The sequence below is a fragment of the Bombyx mori genome, chromosome 27, assembly GCF_030269925.1.
Source record: "Bombyx mori chromosome 27, ASM3026992v2".
Taxonomy (NCBI): Eukaryota; Metazoa; Arthropoda; class Insecta; order Lepidoptera; family Bombycidae; genus Bombyx; species Bombyx mori.
Window position 1 is genome coordinate 3,412,247 of NC_085133.1, and position 19,469 is coordinate 3,431,715.

General features: G+C 37.2%; 1 long non-coding RNA gene across 2 annotated transcripts; it reads right to left on the reverse strand.

Annotated features, from left to right (window-relative positions):
- Positions 1–3,343: 3,343 nt before the first annotated feature.
- Positions 3,344–14,207, reverse strand: LOC134201532 (uncharacterized). Of its 2 annotated transcripts, none has more exons than XR_009976880.1 (3): positions 13,923–14,207; positions 11,153–11,440; positions 3,344–3,844 (listed from the first exon to the last, which is right to left on the reverse strand). It is a non-coding gene; the product is annotated as an uncharacterized LOC134201532 (long non-coding RNA). The 2 variants fall into 2 exon arrangements; XR_009976879.1 differs by lacking the exon at positions 3,344–3,844 and adding an exon at positions 9,829–10,753.
- Between the last annotated feature and the right edge of the window lie 5,262 nt (positions 14,208–19,469).

Consider the following 19,469-nt stretch of genomic DNA (forward strand, 5'->3'; position numbering starts at 1 on the left):
GGAATTCAAATTATGAATTCCGACTCTGAATTCAGATAGGAATTCCGGATGTATGAGTCCAGCCTTAGACGATGCACTGCCATACATATGGCAATTGATTTTTTATATATAGTACCAACGTGTTAAACCAATATATGACACATATATGACACACACACAATATATGATATATACAATAGCATTCAAACTCAAACGAACGCTCAATTACAGGTACCGGTTTAATACAATGGTCAATGGTTAATGGTTAATACAATAATTTAATACGGTCTAAAACTACCCGCAGTATCAGCAAAAGGGTCCAAGGAATATTTGTTGTGCATGGATTTAAGTATTGAGAGATATATTCTTATTCAAAATGTTGTAGTAACTAATACTTATAGAGCCTTTTTTATTGGTAGTAAGACCTCTTGTGAGTCCGCCCAGGTAGGTACCACCACCCTGCCTATTTCTGCCGTGAAATAGTAATGCGTTTCGGTTTGAAGGGTAGGGCAGCCGTTGTAACTATACTCGAGACCCTAGAACTTATATCTCAAGGTGGGTGACGCATTTACGTTGTAGATGTCTATGGACTCCAGTAACCACTTAACACCAGGTGGGCTGTGAGCTCGTCCACTCATCTAAGCAATAAAAAAATAAAAACAGAGCCGTGAATCTTGAAGGCCTAGTCGAGACTGATGATGAAGAGGACTTTTGGAACATTGAGTTCTTATTAACAACTGACAAAATTCACTCTCAAATTCATTCTCAAAATTCATACACTAAGTATATGATGCGTAGTTTCTATCTCGTCCTCTAAGAGTGAGGTCGACAGGCAATTTCAAACAAATACACACTAACGCTGGCTGTAAAAAATAAATAATAGTTTAAAAAAAACTAACAAGATACGCTTTTATGGAAAATCCAACTAACAAATAGAAAATAAATTTTAATAAATTTAAATTAAAAATAGTGTAAGAAAAAATGGTTTTATTGTAAACAAACGTGTGTGCTTTTCAGGATATTATCAAAATAATCCTTCTACTCAAATCCGTTCATAAAATATTTATAACTACTAATACGTCTAAAGCTAATAAAAGCATTAATAAAAATGCCTATCGAAAAATTTTAATATTCCCATCACTAACCTTATATAACAACAATTCAACAACATCAAATATAGCCTCTGAAATGACGCTTTCAGAGAACTTTCACAAAAGCTCTTGTTTTTTTGTTGTTGTAAGTATATTTGAACTTTCCAGAGGGCTTTTTGTTTTAACGCTTTTAATTTTTCTTTGAAACTTTCACAAAGAAACGAATTTATTGTTCGGCCAGCATGTGACCGCCGTTCACGTGGCTCGTGGAATAACGCTTTCGGTTTTTCTGGAACGTTCTATACTTAGGCCGTAACGACTTTTTTTTTTCATTAATAATACATGTTATAGCAAATATACAGTTGAGATAGCATGTGTTCCGTACAACCTGGTGGTAGGACAACGTCGTGTGAGTCCGCGCGGGTAGGTAACACCAGTATTTCAGCCGTGAAGCAGTAATACGTTTCGGTTTGAAGGGTGGGGCAGCCGTTGTACTGAACTGAAACCTTAGAACTCATGTCTCAAGGTCGGTGGTGGAATTTATGTTGCAGATGTCTGTGAGTTCCGGTAACCACTTGACATCTAGTGAGCTCGTCCACCCATCAAAGCTATAAAAAACAACACAGATTTCGCCAGGACTACACTATAGACAAACAAAAATATTAAAGATAAACGATTCCTAACCTATCAAAACCTTTTCTCAATTTGACCACAGACTTTATGCAAAAACTAAAATTTGACAATAAACAAAGAGTATATATATGTGCGTGTGTTAAATACATGGTAGTGTGTGTAATGTTTTTATTTATTGATTTAATGTATTATTAATGCGTCATTTAAAAAAATTAGCATTCCGCACTCTTTCTGTATATTCTCTATAAGTATGGGAAATTTGATACTCCTCCGTCCGCGCAATTTTCGTAAAAAAGGGTACAAAGTTTTTGCTTCACGTATTAATATATGGATATACTTCTATCTGCCGATCATTTACTATGGAGTAAGTAATTTACACAAAAAAAAAAACAAATTTAATATTACGCAATAACAAATTGTGGTTTTACCGCAATCTTGCTACGTAGGTTATCACCAGTGTGGGCTTAACCAAAACATTTTAACATCATATTTAAAGGGGAATGTCCACTCTCCATAGTGTGCTGGACCCAAGATAGACATCAAATATTACTATAAAAATGGACTGCTTCAAATTCTTACATATATGGGATATCTAAAAAATATATTGAAATTGACGCCACTGTTATAAAAATATAATATAATAAAAATTCGTTTTGAGGTTAATTTTCTATAAAATAAGTGTCGGATTATGAGATACTTCAGGAACTTTTCTTATCTTAATGTTTAGTTTATTAATTATGATAAGAGAGATGTTCCTGTATGATGTATTTTTATCCAATTGTAGTTATTAGGGTATAAAAAAACACACTATTCTTTCATTCACTTTTTTTTTTTTCATCTTCATACGCAATTAGTAAATCATCTAAAAATAGCACAGGAGGTCATATACACGGTTTTGAATGTCAGTCAGGTTAAAACCACAATTCACACAATGTTTTTCAGTCGTAGTATGAAACATTATTGATCGGTATCCATAATCTAATGTAGCTGTATCGAATGTAAGTCGTATGAAAATCGAATGTAACTCCTGAGCCAAAGTCGTTGTTGAAGGGAGGATAAAACCCATAAAACAAAGCCAGTAAAATAAATTGAAGAAAAATCAAAACACATCCATTTTGAACGTAAGCACAAGCAGCAAGCGAAGTATGTCAGACAGTCAGATTACGTCCAGTGTTGTCAGTATAACGAAAAATAATTACATTATATTCATATAACGATTATTTCTTTAAATAACCGATATAATTGATTTATTTTTCTTAATCTTTTTTTTTACGAGTACCCATTTTTTTTATATGTTTTTGTTTTAGTTGTAAATATTTAAATAACAATGCTAGTAAAGTTTTTTTATTGCTTAGAAGGGTGGACGAGCTCACAGCCAACCTGGTGTTAAGTGGTTACTGGAGCCCACAGACATCTACAACGTAAATACGCCACCCACCTCGAGATATAAGTTCTAAGGTCTCAAGTATACTTACAAGTTAAAGTCCAATGGGTATGTCTTTGATGTTATTTTATGCGCTTATAATCGATTGATTAATGATAATACTTAAAATGATTTATTTATATACTTAAAATGTTTACTTAATACGTAAAAGGTTTTGATGCTGGCTATATTTTTCCCGCAAAAATCAAAACCCTTGTTTTTTCAATAAAGTTACTTTTTTTAATCTACTTATTGGAAACTGTAGTGGCGCTCATTTGGAACAAAATAAATGCATATTTATTTATGACAAAACTAATGCACTAAGTATTTTTTCTCTAATCTATTGTCCGCTTTGGGCCTGAAATGGGCATTCCCTTTTAACACTCATTTCATCACCAGCCCACAGACATCCTGACACCAGCCCACACTGAGTGATCCTACGCAGCCCATTTCCAGTGGATTCCAGAGCCTACTCACATTGCTTCTTCCGATACGCGATCGCCACTAAAGGACTTTTTGGCCCCAATGCCTACCTGTTCTTCGAGCAAAATGACCTGCCCACTGCCAATTCAACCTCGCAACCCTTCGGGTTATGTCAGTTAGCATAGCTCTCCGGCGAAATTTTTCATTCCAGATTCAATCCTGCTGGGGAACTTCGAGCATAGATCCATCTAAGTGTCATTGAGCCTTCTGATAAAGTGAGCACACGGTTATTTTCCTGAAATTTTAAATTCGTAAATGTAAAAACCCATTCCATTTCTTCCTCATAGAAAAACCAAATGAGATCTATGTAAAATATATTCGAGTATAAAATACGTTTAATAAAACATAAAAATAAATTTGTTTATTAGTGGAAAATATCTTCATATAAACTCCACTTTCATAATTGTGCATATTGTTGTAGTACTTGGACTCGGATGGACTTGCGAATAAGCCCAACCGATTCATCCTAGTCTGCAACTCTAGCACTAGCGGCAGGCATTGGGACACTGGTAATCGTACTGCTGGAACTGGTCAAAGAGTTCGACTTGAGTCTTGAAACCCATAACTACAGTCCGCTACGATTCTCACTGGATTTTCTCAGCGGTCGCGATCCTGATCCGGTAGTAGACGCATTCGCGAAACAACTGCCCTCGAGCTGCTAGGACCTTTCTCCTGGCTCGTGAAAGTATCGCGGCGTTTAATATTTCCATGCTAAAATAAATAAGCCAAACTCTACAAAAAATGTGACGGGTTTAACCGGGAAGATTGGGAATACCAGCTAATTGAAGATAATCTTCGAACATACGTATCATCATCATCATCATTAGCCCATAGCAGTCCTCTCCTGGACATAGGCCTCTTCAACTGCATGCCAAAGAACATGACCCTCGGCTTCTCACATGTAGCTCTTGCTAGCCACCCTGCATCGTCACTCCACCGAGCCTGAGGGCATTCTGTACTATCTGGCCAATACGCGGTCTCCACTCAAGAACACGTTTACCGCAACGGCTATCGGTTCTCTGACTAATAAGGCCAGCCCTTTGCCACTTCAGCTTACTAATCAGCTGTGGTATGTCGATAACTTAGATTCTCTGTCGAATCAACTTGTTCCGGATTCTACTACAGGAAAACTCCAAGCACAGCCTTTCAATAGCAAGCTAGCATACGTACGTATGTCAACACCCATATAAATTGCTCGCTGTACCCGTCCGCTTCGGTGAGCATTTAAAATTAACATTATAAATTATTCATTTCATTCATTACAATGGTACGTTTTTGGGATTTAACAACGGAGGGAAGATCTTCAACCGAGCGGGTAATATTGCTCGGTAGACCGACGGTCCGAATGTTATTGTTCAAACTTTTTTTTTTATTGCTTAGATGAGTCAACGAGCTCGCAGCCCACCTGATGTTAAGTGGTTACTGGAGCCCATAGACATCTACAACGTAAATGCGCCACCCACCGTGAGATATAAGTTTTAAGGTCTCAATTATAGTTACAACGGCTGCCCCACCCTTCAAACCGAAACGCATTACTGCTTCACGGCAGAAATAGGCAGGGTGGTGGTACCTACCCCTGCGGACTCACAAGAGGTCCTACCACCAGTAATAAAAAGAGGTCCTACCACCACTTGTATTTAAGCAAGCTTATCTTGAAAATGTCGTAAGCGAAATTCAGGCATCTGTCAAATATCTTATGTTCTATGATGGGTACACGCCACACTTTTTTTTTTGCATTTTAAAACATATACTATTTAGATTCAAATTTATACTAAAGCTAAGCTTTCTTTTGTAATATTTACTTCAAGATCGAAATCGCGGGAAACTGACAGACCCAGCGACAATTAAACATAACATAAAAAATATAAATTAGCTAACATTTAAAACGCTTACTGGCCGCCTTGACATTGACCACCGACGTTGGGTACAGTTTGAATCCGCACTAATTGGCTATATAGTATCGATTACGTAACGTGACCTTGAGGATTACGTAATGGGTCACGTGTTGCGTCTGCGCACGTGTACCGAGCACGCGAATTTATACACATGCTACCTCCATTCTGATTATTAAAAAAAAAGCAATTAGCATTTAAATGTTTTGTAGTCGTGTTTAGGAAAAACGAAAAATTGTATGCGAATTTATATATTTTAATTTTTTTTAGCAGCGCACTCTAACATTGTTCTATCAGTGATTAAATAAGCATGTTGAGCACTCTGGATGCAAATAAGCCTTTAGGTTAAAGTAGTTTTGACATTCATTTTTATTTTTCGTTTTATTATTATTTTTATTTTGTTCCGAAATTGTAGTTATTGTAGGCAGCGGCTTGGCTCTGCACCTGGCATTGCTGAAGTCCATGGGCGACGGTAACCACTCACCATCAGGTGTGCCGTATGCTCGTCTGCCTACAAGGGCGATAAAAAAAAATTGATATTTTATATGAAATGTTATTGATAATGAATGTAATGTGGACGCAAAATCTGAAATAAATGAAACAAATAAATAAATTGATAATTCATAAATAAATAAATTTACTGGTGGAAGGACTTCTTGTGAGTCCGCGCAGGTAGGTACCACCACCCTGCCTATTACTGCCGTGAAGTAGTAATGCGTTTCGGTTTGAAGGGTGGGGCCGTTGTTACTATACTTAGACCTTAGAACTTATATCTCAAGGTAAGTGGCGACATTTACATTGTAGATATCTATGGGCTCCGGTAATTACTTAACACCAGGTGGGCTGTGAGCTCGTCCACCCATATAAGCAATAAAAAAAAATTAAACAACAAGATTGCGTTGTATTAACTAAGATATTCAATGCGTATTATATTTTGGCGTGCAACTAAATACTCTCTCATATCTACATATTATGTTTAACGCCACTAATACATCAATGACCCACTTTCTATTAGATTTTATCTCGACTTTCAAGATAAAACAAACTGAAATCTTCTAATATTTAACCATACAATGCGAATACATACTTGGTAGAACTAGACGTATGTATGTATATGATTTAGTGATTAGAAAACCAGACCAATGAGTAATTGAAGACATGAGTGGATGAAGGGGATAATATCGATGCCTCCAATGAACACTACGCTAACTCCAAATTCGTAGGTTTACAAGAGGAGCGTTTAAACGAAAAAAGTTGATAAAATCTTTATTATTGCAGATATATTTATGGCTTTTTCTTGTGTAACTAGCTGATTTACTCTTGCTTCGAACCCCATCAATAATGATTTGTAATACTTTAAAAATAGTGAAGCGATTTGCGTGAAAAACGAAAATTTCAAAATTTTGAGTTAGAGTAGTGTTTACGTGTGTTGTCGTGGCCTAAAGGATAAGAAGTCCGGTGCATTCGTATCGAGCGATGCACCGGTGTTCGAATCTCGCAGGCGGGTACCAATTTTTCTAATGAAATACGTACTTAACAAATGTTCACGATTGACTTCCACGGTGAAGGAATAACATCGTGTAATAAAAATCAAACCCGCAAAATTATAATTTGCGTAATTACTGGTGGTAGGACCTCTTGTGAGTCCGCACGGGTAGGTACCACCGTCCCGCCTATTTCTGCCGTGAAGCAGTAATGCGTTTCGGCTTGAAGGGTGGGGCAGCCGTTGTAACAATACTGAGACCTTAGAACTATATCTCAAGGTGTGTGGCGCATTTACGTTGTAGATGTCTATGGGCTCCAGTAACCACTTAACACCACGTGGGCTGTGAGCTCGTCCACACATCTAAGCAATAAAAAAAAAATAAAAAAAAATATTGCAGGCATCGATATGATTGATACATACAATTTGTTAATTTTGAGAAAAAGGGCAACAAACTTTTATTACTTGTAGTTTTTCTTCGTATATAACTCCTTCATCAAATACAATTTCTAAGCTAAGCTAAGCAATAAAAAAAAAAAGTCGTTAAGCCCGGAGTTTTTAAGGTCTATTATGGTTTATAGGCACATAACTTTGTACTGATGGTAGGACCTCTTGAGAGTTCGCACGGGTAGGTACTAGCACCCTACTTATATCTGTCTTAAAGCAGTAATGCGTTTCGGTTTGAAGGGTGGGACAGCCGTTGTAGATGTCTATGGGCTCGAGTAACCACTTAACACCAGGTGGGCTGTGAGATCGTCCACCCATCTAAGCAATAAAAAAAAAAAAATAACACCTTCATTCAATGTAAAAACTCAAAAATCTTAAAAATGGTACTTAGCCCCTTCATCCACTCAAGTCTTCAATTGTAATTTTACGGTTCATATTATAACTAGTCAGGTCATAAGTATTGTCACACAGTAAAAACTTTTCTTTTAGAATGCTGCGATAGACGACTGGCCGCGCAGATTGAAGGCCTGTATTCAAAATCACGGAGGTCATTTTGAATAAACTTTAGTGTCATAAGAATCTATGTTTTGTTAAGTTCATTTTTGTATATGAATGGTTACATAATGAATAAACTTGTTTCAATTATTTTACATTAAACATGTGACAGAATTTATGACCTGACTAGGTATTTGATTATCATTCAATACTTAACATTTTTCGTGGTAACGAACGATCGAAACAATAAAGGCAACCCGTTTGGTAATCCCACCCCTCCTGGCTGAGCCATTGCTCGCCCACCAGTCCTGGTAAAACTGGAAAGGCTTCCGGGCCACCAATAATCGTTCAATCATAAAAAAGTCGAAATGTAATCGAGTGACCGCGAGGAGTCATTTATCATAACATAACATATAATATAACATTTAAATTTAATCTATTTTTCCGTTGTTTTTAAAATAGCTGTAACATGTCATAAGTGTGTTATAAGAGATTGCTGTACACGCCTGTAACTGGCTTACGTAACCAGTACGTAATTTTATATTTGTTGTTATAATTGTATGTAAAATTTCGATAAAACTAACACGCATAATAAGTAGCAAATATCGTTTGCATTTGACGAAAAAAAAAAAAAAAAAAACAATTCCGTCCTTATCAATGATTTGTTATCGGCGGGTGAGAATTCGTGCGAATTGTTATTTTTGTTGTGATCGATTTTAGTCGATGCGCAGTTCATAGGGAAAACATGTCGACGACAAATTCGTAGAAATATTTTGTTAACAAAATAATATGTTTCTTATTGAGCGAGCTCTTCCCACAATTTTTATTTTTAATGACTTCTCGATATTTCGGCTATTTCGGGAGCCATGATTGTAACTAGACAACAGAGCGGGTATATCGGGAGCTCATTAAATGCTTTAACCGACTTTAAAGTATAATGAAGGAGGCACCCAATTCGGGGCCCAAAATAATCCAATCCATATAGGAGAACCCTGATGTGGCCCAAGAACAAAAGCAATCCTGTGCTTCTAAAGAAACGATTGCTTTAGGCGCGAGAATAGCTGATACAACGGTGGCTTAATGTTTAAGCAATCACCGGTCACCGTCCTCGCCGAACCCGTCACTTGCGACGAAGGGCTCGACGAGTAAATTAACCCATAGACACAGCCCACCGAGTTACTCGCCGGATCTCCTCAGTGGGTCGCGTATTCCGATCCGGTGGTAGATTCTGCGAAGCACTGCTCCTGCTAGAGCCAATGTTAGCAACATCCGAGCTCACATACATGTCAAGGCGAAGCTGAAATAGCTTTAGGTGGGAAAAAGAAAAACAGTATTAACGGAACAAATGTTTTTAGCATTTAAGATACCAATCAGCTATTTCATATTAGTAAACTTGTAGACATCATTAAACGTACTTTTACGGTTTAATCTCGTATTTTTTATTGACGTTACATTATTACCGACGATTCGTATACTTTACAGTTTTTCTTGGTCATTGATAGCTGACGCGCGAACACAGTCCTGTAAGCCGGCGCGTTAAATAATCAGCCCAAAATGTCACAAACAGTAGTGACGACGTTTTACTTGCTGGTAGAACGTCTTGTGCATATCGAAGGGTAGATCAGCCGTTGTATTGTAAAAACTAATATTAAAGTAGTTGATGCTTAGTGAGGCTCAGGTGCCCACTTAACACTAGGAGGGCGTGAGCTCGTCTACCCTTCTAAGCAATTAAAAACAAACAATAGTAATGCATGAATCAATCTCAGATAGAAAATTAGTATTGGATGCATGCATTACTGTAAAACAATTTATAATTGATTAGGTACACCCAAACACAAGTAATAATGTGTCACCTAAATAATTACAAAATAGATAGATTCAGTTCGGTTCCCTTCCTATTATCACGACAGATAAAAGAAACAATGTATTTTTTTATGTGTCTGAAAATGCTCTGCGGATGGCGTTAAGTTCATTGATATTGCATCATTTGCGTCCTGATTGACTTTTGTGTGACGTGATTAACTCGTTTTTTTGTTTTTTGTTTTCCTCATATAAAATTATTGAAAATTCGACGAATATCGATTCTTGAAATCGATATTCCGCAACTTGAAACTTTTTGAATTAATTCTGTTAGGACTAAACTACGACTAAAATCGATTTACGGGAGATATCGCCAACCCTAGTCGCGAAGAATTAGTAAACTTTCGTTTTTTTTATCTAATTTTTTTTATTGTACAAATATTATAGTCTAGGTAAACTGCAAATATCGGGTCTCTTTATTACACTGAACAGGCGCAGTAGGAGGTTAGGTTAGTATATGGGTGCGGTGCGAATCTTATAATAATATGAGCAACCTACCGCCAAGCGTCAACATTTCAATGTAATCACGAATCCTGACAATCTGTCAAAAGTATTCAAAGACACGCTTGAGATAAGTGACAACTCATCTGCCTTCACATTGTTACTAAATGATATACTACATTCGAATATTTTTTTTAACGCTAGTGAATCCATTTACGGATACCCACCCGGTCCGGGGGGGTAAACGAACCGGGTTATGTCGGACTCCGGCGCCTCCTGAGAGGAAGAGGGGGACGAGGAGGGCCAAGGTCCTCCACCTCCCCGAACCCCTCGCAGGAGACTACGCCTTTAAAAAGGCGCGCGAAGCACTTGCCCCGCAGAACGACTACCGACTAAACCCCATCGAGCTCCACCACACCGGCTACACCAGACCTACGGTACCGCAGTGCGCGCCGAAAACTGTTGACAACCCTGCTCTTAAAATTTTGGTTCTGCCGCGTTTTCTTTGAGGTAATTCCACAGTCACCTGATAAGCAATTACAATTATGTACATTATCCAAATTAATTTGCAATCATGATAACTTTTTTCCTGGTGGTAGGACCTCTTGTGAGTCCGCGCGGGTAGGTACCACCGCCTTGCCTATTTCTGCCGTGAAGCAGTAATGCGTTTCGATTTGAAGGGTAGGGCAGCCGTTGTAACTATACTGAGATCTTAGAACTTATATCTCAAAGTGGGTGGCGCATTTACGTTGTAGATGTCCATGGGCTCCAGTAACCACTTAACACCAGATGGGCCGTCCACCCATTTAAGAAAAAAAAAACAGGTGACGTAATTTTTGTTTTTTTAATTAAAACTACAATTAAAAATAAAACAATTTCGTGACATGATAAAAACCTACTGTAGCAAAATTCAAAGCACACTCACGATAGATTAACATTATTTTCCTCCTCCTCGCGTCGTTTTCCTCATTACTGAGGGTCGAGACTCCCCCGCTGCATCAGTTTCTCCCGTACGATTTCCCTCCATCTGCTGCGATCCTTAGCTTCATGAAGGGCATTGTGGAAATTGATGCTTAGAGAAGATCGTATTTGGTCCGATCATCTCGTGGGACTGCCTCCTCTGGGACGTTTGCCATCTACCTTTCCTGTCACCATCAGCTGTTCAAGATTGTGACCCTCTTTACGAGCAATATGTCCGAAGAATTCCAGCACCCTACGAAGGCATATAGTGGAAAGTCTGGCTTTGATATGAAGCTCAATATATATATTATATATAACATTATATTATTCCACCTCAAAACAAACGATGACAAATCGACAAATATCCACTATCGTTTCCAGCGATAACATGCAATAATATTTCGTAATATTTCATTGATATTATTTTAGCGATGCTAGGTTTTTTTTTTCTAATATATCTTATCCGAATTCATTATTTGTCGATGCGACGCATTACTGCTTCACGGCGGATATAGGCGGGGTGGTGGTACTTACCCGTGCGGACTCCCAAGAGGTCCTACCACCAGTAATTACGCAAATTATAATTTTGCGGGTTTCATTAATAATAATAATAATAACGGTTTGATTGTGAAAAGTTACGAGCAAAACTTTAAGAAAGTTTCGTCTCGGTACCTAGGGCAGAAAGCCGTTTATGATAACAATAAACAAGTAATCTAATACTTATAGCATTTTTCTCGAGTCAACCACCTCGCGCAATGTCATCTTTCCTTATTAGTTCGATTTATAATTAGATGATCGTGCATTTGGACCCCCAAATGACGTCACTGATGTAAACGGATAATATTTCTGAGTTCCAGAAATGTCAGTTATATATTTATATGTATAATCAATTATTTATGTATACATATAAATAAAATTGGAATGTCTGTTTGTAATATTGAAATAACCGCTTTTTTCTATATGCATATTATGAATTTAAATGCGGTACATGCACCAAAATAACATTTTTTACAATTTTGTCTGTCTGTCTGTTTGTTCCGGCTAATCTCTGGAACGGCTGGACCAATTTTGACGAGACTTTCACTAATAGGTAGCTGATGATATAAGGAGTAACTTTTTTTAGACTAGCTTCGTCCCGCGGCGTCTCTCGCGGTACGACAATAAACGCGGGTAGCATCGCGGGACTCAGCTTTAGGCCAAGTAGCCATACGTCGTGGAATCTAGTGTGGCTAAATTTTAGAAAGTTTGAACAGTTAAAAATATTGAATTCGCTTTTCCTAGTACACACCAATCTCTGTACACATTCATAGCAAAGTTATATTTTATACATTTGATAACATAATATTTTTTTTATATATTAATTTAGGGAATATCCCCATATGAACAACGAGGATAAAGCTGATTTGAAGTTCAATTAACTCTTCTCTTTTTCTCCACCTTATCCCACTATGTGGGGTCGGCACAGCTAATTTTTCTCTTCCATTCTCTTCTATCAGCCGTCATCTCAACACTCACTCCTCTCTCTCTCATATCGTCATTCACACACTCCATCCATGTCTTCTTCGGTCGACCTCTTCCCCCTCTACCTTGCACTACCATTTCCATACATCTCCTAAGTTCAATTAACATTTGATTTAATTTAAAATTCAAAATATATTTAGGGGATTCGTTTTGAATTCTGATAATTATTAAAACATAAATAGATACATGCTTATATTAAATTTGTCACACATAGCGACCGTTATCATGAATTTATCGGAATGGAATAGTACTGATAGTATGGGCATTAGTTTTCTTCAATGAATAATATGCTTTAGGTGTAAACTTACAATCGCTAAGCTTAACTTAACAGCAACTTAACGAAGCTTATTCAAGAGCTTTGGATACGCAATCTCAAGAAACGCTCCGTGAATAAATTTAGCACAAGAGTAAGTGCTGGTGAGGCGTCTTGCAAGCCCCCAAAGTAGGCACCACCGTCCTGCCTATTTCTGCCGTGAAGCAGTAATGCGTTTCGGCTTTACAGTTGAAACTTAGAACTCATGTCTCAAGCTAGTTGACGATAATTACGGTGCTGATGTCTATGGACTCCGGTGATCATTTAATACCAGGTGGCCCGTGACGATGGCTTTAAGCCGTTAGTGAGTTTGCACCAAGAAACTTCAAGTCACCTTCCGGCACCTGATGTGTCTACTAAGCTAGCCGATGACTCACACGGAATCGATTTTTTTCCATCACCTTCTAAAATATATAAGACGGATGTTTTCCACTCTAAATAAATTAATTTCACTTAAGTTTTCCACTTTAAATAAAAATACTGGTGGTAGGAGTCCGCGTGGGTGGGTACCACCACCCTGCCTATTTCTGCCGTGAAGCAATAATGCATTTCCGTTTGAAGGGTGGGGTAGCCGTTGTAACTATACTGAGACCTTAGAACTTATATCTCAAGGTGGGTGGCGCATTTACGTTGTAGATGTCTATGGGCTCCAGTAACTACTTAACACCAGGTAGACTGTGAGCTCGTCCACCCACCTAAGCAATAAAAAAAAAACTTAATTGAGTTCTAATTCCTTTACAAACGGAGATTAGGTAAACTTTAATAATAATTTGGAAAATTTAATTTTTGTTATACTATATCATTCCTTTACGGCTTCAGAAATACGTATGTATATATAAAAATGCTCTCATACTATTAATTCAATAGCTCACAACTTGAAACATGAAAGTAAATGACTCACAAAGTCTTGGACAGTCAATGTTGTGTTCACATTCTTTGATTCACGCGAAAATCTCATCAGTTTCGACTAAAACCGTATGAGTCACAGCGAACCGGCGCCAAATAGTACACTGTCGCCCGCGATCTTCGTCCGCCAATGTCAATGACGCAGTCAATCGCTTTAGTAGTACATCGATAATATTTAACCGTCTTTATGTAATCGTTTTGTTACGTCATCCGTTGATGGCAGTTCTTGTGGTTCGTAGTGCTATAGAAAACCGGTTTTATCTCCGTTGAAAAAATTAAATTGCTGGTAAACAGTCGCTTAAGTTAATTTTATGTCTTTAGACCAGCTTTTCCCAAACAAAAAAATCTAATAATAATAATAAAACAAATATATTATAAATATAATATAGGTTATAAAATATATTATAATATTTTATAACTTATATTACTGTCATACATGTACACTCTTTTTACTTCACCTATTTTAAACAAATACGTGATTAGTGTTCCTAATATCCTTTTGAATTTACAAAACTAACAATACTGTTTAAAAGTAGCATATTAATAATATTATGGTACAATATTTTCTTCGATTTTCATAATTAAACGTGCTTTTACAGTTTAAATTCAGATTTTAAAAAAATATTTAAAGATCAAACCGTAAAAGTATTTTTTAATAATATTGCAATGACACGTGTTTCACTGAAAGTCCCTTATTACGTGCGCTTCTGTTTTTTATCCAGTTTCCAATAATTGTATTACTAATATGTGATAATAAACATAATTTAACGCCAACAATTATTATTAATTGCAATTATCACTGCGGCTTAAATGTAAATATAAAAAAGTGAGATAAGAAATAAATAACGTTTAAGGAAAATCCTCTTTACAGGAAAAAGAGAACAAAGCTATGTACATACATATATATATTATATCGTTAATCTATACATTAATACGTGAAACAAAAACTTTGTACCCCTTTTTAGGAAAATTGCGCGAACGCAGGAGTATGAAATTTCCTACACTTATAGAGAATATACAAAAGGAGCGCGGAATGTTAATATTGTTTTAAATTATGCATAAAATATACATTAAATAAATATAAAAAAAACATTATACACCCTAACATGTATTCGACACAACACATAGGTATATAAATATACTCTATGTTCATTGTATACTCTATGTTCATTGTCAAACTTTTGTTATTGTTTAAAGTCTGTGGTCAAATTGAGAATAGATTAATATTGTTTGTCTTGTTATATTATGTCTATAGTGTAGGCTCGGCGAAATCTGTGATTAGAAGTATAATAGTCTTTGACAATAGAACCATAATAATGTTCAAACTTATAATTTCAATTAATTATAGTCGAATTTCGACTACTGAAGGACCACTAGTAATTGTTAACAGCCTAAAGGCAGCTTACGGGATCAGCTCCTCAAACTGATTGGGCTCGCGAGGGGCGTGCTTAAGATCAAGTATGCACTCCACTGCGCCTGTAGGGCCAAAAAAAGTAAACCTTATTACGTATCAAGACTAAAAAGCAGGTTCCGTAAATTCTAACTTAATTTCGATCTAAAATGTTTTGGCATGTGACAGTCATGTTGATTTGACAGATGACTCAATCTCTTTAAAAAAGGCGCGAAAATAAACTTCTAAGAAAACTTCAACATAAATTGTGTTGTCTAATAATTTTAATCCCAATGAAATTGTCATATAAATTTATACTTTATGTTTATTAAATTTAAGACTGAAAATTATAAGACGACTTCGGTATTTCCGGTTCTGTTACATCATACTGTTTGTGGAAATTTAAATTGTGTTCAATTTAAATATTGCAAAGACGATGATAACCATTTTTTGTTGTTGTTTATTTGCTAAAATTATGTTTTTTTTTCTCGTAAGAAAGATAAAAATAGCAGGTTATATGTATATATAACGAGTTATTTGTATAAATTGAAAAACAAGGACACGTAAGCTTATCTTCGTTTGAAATGTCGGTAGGACATCTGGGCGTTCAGTCGTAATTACAACAAAATTTTTCCCCAAATCCTGATCATGCAGGAGCCAGTCACCGTCGACGCCCCTTAGACACGTCCTTACGGATCCATCAGATCCAATAACCTTTGCGTTAGACGCCTTCAGCTATAATACTAGGAGCAGGCTTAGAGACCCCAGTAACCGTACTCGTCGAACTCAACAAAGAGGTCGACGTGCAACCTAACCCATGCATCAGCCCGCTGAGTTTCTCGCCGGATCTTCTCAGCGGGTCGCGATTCCGATCCGGTAGTAGATTCATTCGCGAAGCAATTGCTCTTGAGTTGTTAGGTCTCCTTCGGAGGCGCTCGGGCAGCTGTTAGCAAATCCCACCCCTCCTGGCTGAGCCTTTGCTCGCCCACCTGTCCTGGTGAAACTGGAAAGGCCTTCGGGCCACCAGTAATCTCTCAAACATAAAAAAAACAAAACTATTTTTTCCCCTACCTATGCTGATAGCCTTGAGAGGCTATTTCAGCTTCTCCTTGATGTGTAGGTGAGCTCACGGGGCTCTAACCGGGAGTGTTGCTAACACTGGCCCTAGCAAGAGCAGTGCTTCGCAAAATCTACCAACAGATCGGATATAAAAGGCATCAGAATTGTTTAGTAAATGTCAACGCGTACATTTATCTTCTAAATTGAGATCGCGTATCAATCAATAACAATCTTCAGTATTTTTTATAAAAGGTTATGTCATTATTATTTTTCTAGTTTTTATGGCACTGGGAATTTTCAAATGTTTCACCAAAGCGTTTTATTATTGCTATAAATTTCCTTTAACTCACCATTCAAAACCTTCTAAACCAGATTACGATCGCGGATAAAGCGACATAACAAAATCATCATTAAAATATTCGCTAATAAAAAACATGTAACCTGTACGTCAGGTATAAACTGTAATGATTTCACAGAACCTTGTGACGACATCGAAAACAATCCGAGGATCTCTGACGTCATCCGTGTGACGTTCCGTAAGTTATTGAGCATAACTTTATTACGACGAAAAATTATGGCACACGAAATTCTGGGGGTTTTTTTTTTCATTACGTCGCCGTCGCATCCCATTTGGCTTTTGTTAATAGCAAAAGTACATGACGTAGCAATGATCGTATTAAGTGAGTTCCGGGGCGCACACACACACCACGACAATGGCCATCTTGAGACAGATTACAGTCTCGATTGCTTTGAGAATTAATCTAGGCATCGATTTTGATAAGCATCATATTTTTTACATATAATAATAATAATAATGAATGGTGAATCGTTTGGTCCCTAAAAGCCTCTCAAAACATCTCGAGAGGCTTGGTCTCAACAAAAAGTCGGTGGTGGCCCAAATGCAAAAAGCAGTCTTGCTCGACAATGCCCGTATAGTTCGCCGGTTTCTCTCCCAATAGTCCCTAACGCTCCGGCCGATTGTTGCCCACTTCGCCGGAGTGTGTCCTGCCGTCTTCCCAGACGAGGCAGTGTTTAATCTATATAATATATAAAAATTAATTGCTGTTCGTTAGTCTCGCTAAAACTTGAGAACGGCTGGACCGATTTGGCTAATTTTGGTCTTGAATTATTTGTGGAAGTCCAGAGAAGGTTTAAAAGGTAGATAAATATGAAAATGCTCGGAATGAAATAAAAATAACAATTTTGTTTTTCCTTTAATGTGTCCCCCGTCGGACGGATTCCTTTTGTTTGTTTTAAATTTTATTTTATACAAAAGTTTTGGTATTTTATTTTTTATCGATTGAGGCACTACGAAGTCTGCCGGGTTAGCTAGTACATTATAATAATAATAATAATAACTGGGAACAAATCACGATCATCCAGCCTTAAATTAGATTTCCTCTTTTATGGTTACCAGAGACTGATAAACATATTCATATATGTTTAAATATATACATATATAAATAATAAGCAGCCGGACAAAGAGCAAACAAACCTGTTCATCAGACAATGTTTGCTCGATCTGGCGACCCTCGGCGTAACAGTTAGGGACATTGCACTACCGAGTCAGTCAGATATATACTCACCACCACATATGACGTCATATTAAGGTTAAAATTGGCAGTCATTCTTCTCTCGACGTGATCGTCATAGCTATATTAGACATAAAAAAGCGAATTTCACCAGCAATCTCGACATGGAAGGAGGGATACAATCAATCTACGTCAGAATGGTAGATTGGCGCAACGACCATCGTATCTCTCTTTGGTGGCTGGAGGAAATCAACTCGCCGCCCTGAACTTAGGACTTAGGTGCGGATACCTTATATTTTTGACTGGTGGTAGGACCTCTTGTGAGTCCGCGCTGGTAGATACCACCGCCCTGCCTATTTCTGCCGTGAAGCAGTAATGCGTTTCGGTTTGAAGGGTGGGGCAGCCGTTGTAACTATACTGAGACTTTAGAATTCATATCTCAATGTGGGTTATGGGTGGAGGCATTTAGGTTGTATATGTCTACGGGCTCCAGTAACCACTTAACACCAGGTGGGCTGCGAGCACGTCCATTCATCTAAGTAATAAAAAAAATAAAAAAGCATACGAGGTTCGGCCCACTGGCCGAAAAAGAAAAAGAAAAAAGGCAGTCAGCCAGTAACTTCTTGTCGAACGAACGAAGGGTTCGGTGAGTGAGCTAACCCATAGACACAGCCCACTGAGTTTCTCGCCGGATCTTCTCAGTGGGTCGCGTTTCCGACACTTGCTAGGGTTAGTTTTAGCAACACCCCCTGGTTTGAGGCCCGAGAGCTCACCTACGCGCTAGGGTAACGCTGATGTAGCCTTTCAAGGCTATCAGCATAGATAAAAAAGCCAGTAGGTAAGTCATCTAACCCGAAATCAGCACTTTTCTAATTAAAGGTTTTTAAGGTAATATATTTCGATACATTTTCGAGAAAAAAAAGAAATAGTTCAAACGACATTCTAGTAATCGGGGAATTACCTAATGTTGTAATAAATTATACTTATCTGCGTTACGTACTTTCGCTTGTTTTTGTATGTACGATTCCACCTGATGACTCATTTCCGATGGAAATTGGGCGATCTGTTGCATTAATTATAATTTTAGGTTAATAATTTCAATTCAATACTACAGCGGAGTTTTTGGCGGGAACGCGAGGAGTGAAGTTGTGTGATTTGTTTTATTTTGTCTATTTAGTGTATCTTCAGGTTTAAATGTGTAATAACGGTGGTTTACTGTTTAATGTCTGTGAAAATGCACAAATGTGGGAAAATGAAACAAAGCCGCTGGACGTAACTTCTCGGGATCCTCCAAAAAGTTCACTGTAAAAATCTTAGTAAATGACCACTATTTTACTGAGATTATATTTCATCCCATATCATCCCATTTCATTTCATTTAATTTCATCCCAGTTGATTAATGTCTCAAATTAATCATCTTCATTTCATTTCACTCCATAATATCATTTTTCATAAAAATATGAATATAAATTAAAATAAGACCTGACTTAAAGCTCTTAGTTACCAGGTCATAAAATCCCTTAAAAAAAATCAATACTACAGCAATTGAGATGTTTAAAAA